General features: G+C 38.8%; 1 pseudogene; it reads right to left on the reverse strand.

The window, feature by feature from the left end:
• Nucleotides 1–656: 656 nt before the first annotated feature.
• LOC118986779 (60S ribosomal protein L9-like) lies at nucleotides 657–7,479 on the reverse strand (annotated as a pseudogene).
• Nucleotides 7,480–8,473: the final 994 nt, after the last annotated feature.

Here is an 8,473-nt window from a genome sequence, read left to right on the forward strand (position 1 = left end):
AGACAATCTGGATGTGTATACAAGCATTAATTTTTAAAAGTCTTTGTTTAATCTTGAGCTTTGTGTGACTAATAAAAGGAGGAAACTTATTTTAAGAGAGATAATACCTATTTTGCATCATGCTTAGAGTCAAATTCTATATATTATATATTATACATATATTATGTGCTTTGTATATTATTTGTTTATATTGGAGCTGTTTTTATGCTGTTTGTATTTATGAATCTAAAACTTTTTCATGGTATTTTTTGGTTAATTACCAATAGTTGGTTTATTATGTTTATTCTTAATGCCTCACTTTAGTTATTTTGTCTGCTTGTGTTCTAAAATTTCTGTAATAGATTGCCACAAATATGGCAACTTTTTTCGCACCCAGCATTTTACCTAATTTGCAGTAGGTAAATTATACAGGCCTCTCAAGAAATGAAGTTAGGTATCATTAGGAATTTTTACACTCAAGACAAGGTAGGACTCTGGGAATTACTCCTCCTAAATATAAAAACCTCGGAGTCAAAGAGAAGAAAGGTGGTGCTATATAGATGTCCATTATTTCCCCCTGAATCAATGCATGGCTTTTATTGTATCTTCAAACACCGCAGATGCATCCGAGGGATCACCTGGCAGCTGGCTGTCGCTGTCGCTGGATAACTTAGATCTTATTCATCAGCTTGCTGAGCTGTTCATTTTTCAGAAACACAGACACCATCCAAAATTTTTCTGATATCCTTATATTTAATTTTTGTGGCTTACTGAATCAAAGCAGTTGATTTTCATGCAAGTTCAATGTCATTTCCTGCAAACATCTTTCTGGGTTTGCAATACTGAACAAGCAATGCCTGACCTTATCTGACCCCCATGAATATATTTTTTGCCCAAGACATTTCTAATTTCGACAAGAGGAATATTCTTCTGAGTGAGGATGTTCATGGGGCAGTGAGCATACACAGACATCATCTTGTAATAGAAGCCCAGTGTAACACCTTTGATCATGTTCCTTGTGTGATTGCAGATCACGTGTGAAGAGTAGCCAGTTCCTTCCTATTTTCTGTCATCTGTCAACCTGGAACCTCTCATTTTCTTTCCAAAGAGACTGAGTTCTACAAAGATATTATTCAAGTCCCTCCTCAGGGTGCCTCGGGGCCCTTTACAATAACTGTGCTCCCTTCAGAGTGCTGTCCACAGTTTCCAGAATGTCAACAGCCCCATTACCAAGAACGGTCCTGTCCTTGTAGTAGATGCAGCACAGCCAAATATTTTTTAATCCTGAAATTTCAAAAACATTCTATCCTTTGTCACTTTTGGAGCAGTTGGGGTTTTTTTTGCCATTTCTTTTTATATTTAAAATTACACAATAACATAGAAATGGACTTATATTTATAGCTTGATTACGATTAAGATACCTGTTTTACTTATCTTTTAGCTGTGTTGAGATTGGTTTGGAAGAGGAAAATGATGAGTACTTATTAATGGTCCAGGAAGTGGGGGGGGGGAGATGTGACCTTAGCATTTATGGAATCTCCCACTGAGGAAAGAAAACAGAAATATATTTATTATTATTGTCATTAACCAAAAAAATAGGCACTGTTTATTGATGATTTGCTATGTGGTATGCTTTTCAAATAATTACAATATGTGATGAAGGGAGAAGGAGGTAGGTACAAGAATAAAAACTGCACTTGAAAACTGATTCCAAAGCTAAGTTAAAGGGTAGTAAAATCTAGAAAGCCTGAGAAAGGTGATTGGGCATTTCATCTACCAGGGGTGCCCAAGCTTTTGGCGTCTCTGGGCCACACTGGAGGAAGAGTTGTCTTGGGCCACACTTTAAATACACTGTGCCACATAATCACAAAAATCTCATAATGTTTTAAGTAAATTTATGATTTTGTGTTGGGCTGCATTCATAGCCATCCTGGGGCCCATGAGGTGCAAGTTGGACACCGGGGTTCCAAGATGACTGAAGCCTGGCATCTGTACCAAGATGGCTAAGTCAGTCTGGCTATAGAAGGGGACCCATGCTGCTGAACAGCACAGGACAAGATCACTAGGTTGGTGCAGGCAGATTGTGGAGGACCTTAAGACAAGCTAGTTACAAAGGGAATGTAAGGAGCTTTAGTTGCTGATAGGGTATAAAGGGTTAAGAACAGAGAAGAATTACTAATGACTCTGATTTGTGTTCTGTGTGGTTAGTAAAATGGGAGTGGTGTAAAAAGTAATAGGGGGCTTGACATGAGGACATAGGCTGGGGAGAGAAGCTAAATTCAGTTGGATCTCCACAAAGGCAGCATAGCCAAATTGTGGTGGATTTACAGGATGAAACTTAGGGTTGAAGATACAGATTTTGGAGATATTAGCTTAGAAGTTTTAGACGATTTGGGCTCTCTCAAAAGAAGACCAAGGAATAAACCCAGGGGAGACTACAATATAGGAAAATGGGAAGAAGTATAACAACAAAAAAGGAAAAAGCAAAGGAGCAGTAAAGAGGTTATAGCCAAAGGGGATGTAAAACACAACTTAGGAAATGTAGTCAATAATATTTTAACAACTATGAATGGCGCCAGTTGGGTACCGGAAATATCAGGCGAAACACTTGGTAAAGTGTCTAACCACTATATTATAGACCTGAAACAAGTACAATATAATTTAATGTAAACTGTAATTGAAAAATAAAATTAAATAAAGAAAATTGGGTAGAAAAAGGGAAATTTCAAAAACTTGACATGGATTTTTAATTAGATACTTTTTTAGTAACCTTTCATAAATACAAGTGAAGAATGTAATTCCATTTTAGTTGTTTACTTTCTGTTGGCTGCTTTAGAAATAATTCAGTGTAGAGGGTAAGATATTTGTTCCCTCACATTTTTTGGTTTTTTCTTTGGACATTCATCTCAGATTTTGGAGCTTGGGTGTAATATCAACCTATTGATTAAACCTCTGCATTTCAATAAACTCAGGAATCTAAAACAAAATGAGTAGAGCAGGTAAGTGTGTTGAGGTATAGTCACACAATGAGTCCTGCAGCGTGGTGACAGGGAGTAGGTCACAGCAGAAGAAAAATGTAAAGAGCAAGTAAAATACAGAAGAATCCCATTTTAGATGAAGTTTTAAAATGCTGAATTAAGATATTGATTATGGATATCTACGTAAGTGTTAAACTATAAATGAAGGCAAAACAGTTGTTATTCCTGGTTAATGGAGAATGTGGAAAAAGAATTTGCAAGAAGCAAAGAAGTGGCTTTTAAAATTTAAAGTCCTGGCAGTACTGAGCTGTGTGGTGGGTACACAGGTGTTAATTCTCATTTGATTATAATTTATACATATGTTGTACTATTTTCTCTACCAATTCAATATTTAATAAAAATAAAAACAGAAAGTAATGAATGATATTGTTTGAAGAATCTCTTTCGGATAATGGCAGGCAAGCAAAATCCCACTTAGGGAATATAATCAATAATTGTAATGTAATCACTGTGTATGGTGCCTGTTCAATACAGGAAATATCAGGGGAAACACTGATACTGCGCAGTTCATAATGGTGCTTTTCAAAATAGGGAAGTTCTTGGCAGGTTAAAAATGATAAATATGAAAATAAACCACAAGGTGGCGTCCTAGTCTCATGTGTCTCATTTGAACACTTTTAATCCAAGTAACTCACACTTTGGAAAGTTTGAGTGTACTTAAAATCTAGTTTATTATAGTCACAGGGAACAGCAGAAAGTTTTTTTCTCTTGGCTCTCTCTTCTCACTTCATCAATTATGCTCGATTTGACTTGCATACAGGCTGTGCTATCAAATTAAAGTTTGGGGGAAGAAATTCAAATAAATTCAATGCGACTAGTATGCAATTCATTTATTCATTGATTCATTCATGCCTCACTTAGTCAGTCATGCATTCATGTATTCATTCATTTAACCAATATCCCCTACTATTAGTTGAGCTCCCCTTCTCTCCCAGACAGAAACAGAGAGCCCCTGGAGAATTACTAGAGAGCAAAAACTAGTCCTTATCATCTGCTTTCAGTGTAGTGTGGTAGAGACATCAGTGTATGACGGTAATCATACATCATATTTTTCAGACCATAAGACACACTAGGTTTCAGAGGAGGAAAATAGGACTAAAATTTTGAAGCAGAAAATGTGGTAAAATATTTAATAACATAAATAACATAGCATTTCACCAATGTAAATGTAAACAGAATTCCAACAGCAGCATTAACAACCATTATTCCTCCCAAATTTGGCGGTGGGGGGGAAGGTGTGTCTTATAGTCTGAAAAATGCGGTAATAAATTTAAATTGCAAGTGAAAAATTCATCTATGAAGGAGATGTATGTGGTTCAGGTAATTTCATAATAAAGTTTTGAACCAGTTGGTGATGTCACATCTGTTGAGATCTGGAAGATGAGTTACGTGGGAAAAAAGGAGAGAAAAGAGCATTCTGAGTAGAAAGAACATGTACAACACTATGTAAGGAGAATACCAGGGGCTGAAAGAAACCCAGGATGGCTGGACGGCAAGTCGGAGACAGCAGAGAAAGGTGAAAAGAGGCCTGAGAAGTGGCCCAGGTACTGACCTGTACAGCTGTAAGCCTGAAGCCTCAGAAAAGCATTAGGGAATCACAGAGAGGAGGGTGGGTTCAGCAGCTGTTCATAGCCCATGCCCAGCCATCGGTGAGTCAGTAGCTTTATCAGCATACATGAAAGATACTGCCTAAGTAAGTCTGGGTAGTAACACAACTCTGTTCACCTATGTGTGGTCAGTTTTGGGGGGGTAAAGGACATATTTAAAAGTAGTAATATAGCCCTGGCTGGCGTGGCTCAGTGGATTGAGCGCAGGCCTGTGAACCAGATGATCACGGTTCGATTCCCGGTCAGGGCACATGCCTCGGTTGCAGGCTGGTTCCTTGCAGGCTAACTACCAGCAGGGGACGCACAAAAAGCAACCATACATTGATGTTTCTCTCCCTCTCTCCTTCCCCTCTAAAGATAAGTAAAATCTTAAAAAAAAATAAAAGTAGTAATATAATTTTAATCTGAGCCATATTCATTAGCCTGAAAGCTGTCAGAGGGGAGGGAGGAGAGAGACTGAATGAGGGAAGGTGAAGGGATTAGTTCTTATGCATAACCCATAGACAGACAGCAGTGTGGTGACCGCCAGAGGGAATCGAGGGCTGGGTAGTGGGCAAAGGTGAGGGGGAAATGGGGACATCTGTAGTAGCAGTAACAATAAAAATAAAGTTAAAAAAAACAAAGAAATAGAACAGTAATATAACTCCAATCTCAGCCCTATTCATTAGATTTACAATTTTTCTTTTAAAGAAACGTGACTCCATTTGTACACATATTTGAATCAGACTGAAAACCACTGCTTTTGAAAACAGGAAACACAAAGCATGGTATCTTTAAAAGACAGGGCGGGGGGAGAGAGAGAGACCTATTCATCTCATCTACAATAAAATAAAAATTTTGGCACCTAAAATATAAAAAGTATAAAAAATGTTTACTTTATGTTCATGCCTCAGAAAAAAAACATGTGTTGGAAGTCTGGAGACCTGGGTTACGTGACTGTGGGAGAGATGATCGAACTTGGCGGGGCCTTGGTTTTTTTTCATCTGCTAAAGGAAGCATTGGTGGAGGTTACATTCTTCTGACTCTGAAATTCTGTGGATCTGCAAATACATTCATGAAAAGCACCATATCACGTGACTAATGGAAAGAGAACAGGTGGTGGGGCACTACTTTGGTATGTCCTTGCATAAAGGTGAATAAAATGAAGTGAGATGTATTTTAAATCTTAAGTTATTTTAAATAAGGTCAATTTAAATGAGCCACCCTACTATTTATTCGTAGTGTAATGTGTGTGAGGTCTTATGAACATTATCTCATTTAATCCTGAGAAAATAAACCTGATATAGGTGTTATTTTAATCCTATTTGACTAATTAGAAAAACAAAGCTTCCAGAGATTCAGTAATTTGTCCAAAGTCTCAGAGCTAATTCATGTCTAGATCCATCTGATTTCAGAACTTGCCCCTTCAGTCATTACACTGTTTACTACATGCACGGAAGGGTTGAGATGTTTAAAAATAACTTGTAAATATCAGGTAAAGTAGAGATAAATTCACTAGGATTATAAACATGGATTTCAAGTTCTTTCTAAGTGGTCTCTTGAATAAGTACCAAGAATTTTAATAAGCTTCCACATTTTAAAACGGCTCACAGACTTGATTTAACTAATTATACATGCATTATCCTGGATATGGCTGTGAAGTTGCACTAACAGTAAGCAAATCGTCTCCTTAAGTGGTCTTTACTGTATCAGTAGAGAATACTGTGCAGGCTGAAATAGATACTTTTTCTCCCACCTCTAACCTCTTCTAGCTGGGCTAAAAGTCAAATTAACAGAGACAGAGTAACAGGAAAAGTATTCAAAGTTTATTATGGATGGACACGCTGGGGGGTGTCATAAGACCTGAAACCCAAAACGCATTGGGCAGTTGAGGTTTATATGCCATTATGGGCAAAGGAGAAAGGGGGCAGGGGTCTGAGATTTGGGGACAAATAGGGAATTTACAGGTAAGCTGAGGAAGAATGAAACACAAGGGGAGGCTTGCTAGGCAACCCCCAAACAACGAGGGTTGTGGGTAACAGGGCCGTCTGGAAGTTTCCTGTCTAATGCTAGCTAGCTAACCAGCCCCTGTCTGTTAACAGCTACCAGGCACCTGTCTGGAAGCTTCCTCTCTAATACTAAAGTGAACATGCTAAGACGCACTTTCTGTCATGACTGGTGTGGCTCAGCGGGTTGGGCGTCATCCCACAAACGAAAAGGCTAACAGTTCATTCCTGGTCAGCACATATGCCTGGGTTGTGGGCCAGACCCTCAGCGGGGGTGTGTGTGATAGAGGCAATGTTTCTCTCCTTCTCTTTCTCCCTCCATTTCATTGTCCCTAGTAAACAAACAAACAAAATCTTTTTAAAAGTCTTAAAATAATAAATAGAAATAAATGAATAAATACATAAATAAATTCCCTTCCCAAAGCAGGCCTTTCTATCTGCATAAGTTAGTCAGGAAAGGGAAAGAGTCAAATGTTCTGAGTTCTTTGTTTCTCAATAACTGGCTTCAAATCAATATCCCGAAAGCCACAGTTCGGGTGGTAAAAATTTGGCCCCCTTCAATATGCTTAAGAAGAACAATTAGACAAACGACTTTTACTGTTTCTCTAACTCTGTCATATCCTGGAGACAAACAATGGTGAACTTTGCTTCTCCTTTTCTCTCAAGCTCCTGATACCCGGAGTGAGGAAACTGCCTGCTGGACTTGGTATTTGGAGACGTGGCTGAATATATTTATTTTGATTTACTGCACCTGCCTGGTTTCGTCTTTGGCTCCTATACTTGGGGTTTGCTGGTCACATTTGGAGGAGTCGTTTTGTTGGAAGAACTGGTCAGAGTGGGCCGTGTCATGGGTTTACTACTAAGACCCATTCCTACGATAGTTATGGTCAGGGGGCCCTTGTGTAGAAGTCTGTTTTCTTGGGGCAACTCATAGAACTTAAGCCTGTTAATGACTCAGCAGCGATGGACTCATGAACATCTTTTTTGCGGGGGCAGCGTACTGAACCTTGAGAGGGGGCACGGTGGCCTATCAGGCCTCCTTTACTGTATTGTAGTGGTAAAGAATGTTTGTTACCACAGGCAACACTAGTCCCATTGAGCCTGGCAGTACTCTCATCGGACAGGCACCAGGCTGTGTACAGGTTTTGATGCTGATACCAGAGAGCTGATCATTTGTAGTGTTCTTTGCACATATTTCTGCTCTTAGAAGTATGTCAAGATAATAAAACAAATCTAAGTGGCGGCTTAGGAGACCAAAAAAATGACTGGCTTAGTTCCTCTTTAGGAGGTGGATTGTGACTGTGACATATGAGGAGAATGAAATATGGTCCACGTGCCTCTGTGATTTGCCCTCCTGACGGCAAACACATCTCCATCATCTTGCCAGACCCTAAGGGAGGCCTATTTAAAGCAGCTGAGCTGGGACAGACTGGCCAGGACAGGGAATAGGCCAGCAATTGCTGGCCCAGGGGAAAGTCTGCACAAACTGGGTTGCACAAGGCTCTGGCTACATTATTCTCATGGGGAAAAAAAGCATTTAGCTTCTCTGTAATTAAGAAAAAAGGTTTAAAAAGAAGTGAGAAAGGACCTAGGAAGCAGAGTTTTACACTATGGTAAGTGATCTTCAGTTTGACAGTTTATAATCAAGAGAGGAGGGGTTAACTCAATCACTCAGCTATTTCCAGAGTTTATGAGTAATTATTAAATTTATCACCCCACTTGTATAAGTGGAAGATTATGAAAACAGCTATTCTTTGCAAAATACGTTTTCTTCCACATGAGAAAATGTGACTTTGTTTTTGCTGTAGTGAAAACTTAAAACGATTACAATGCAAACTTAATGCAAGAAACTTTAACTTTACTT

Source organism: Sturnira hondurensis, unplaced genomic scaffold, assembly GCF_014824575.4.
Source record: "Sturnira hondurensis isolate 20B ecotype Veracruz unplaced genomic scaffold, ASM1482457v3 Scaffold0004474, whole genome shotgun sequence".
NCBI lineage: Eukaryota > Metazoa > Chordata > Mammalia > Chiroptera > Phyllostomidae > Sturnira > Sturnira hondurensis.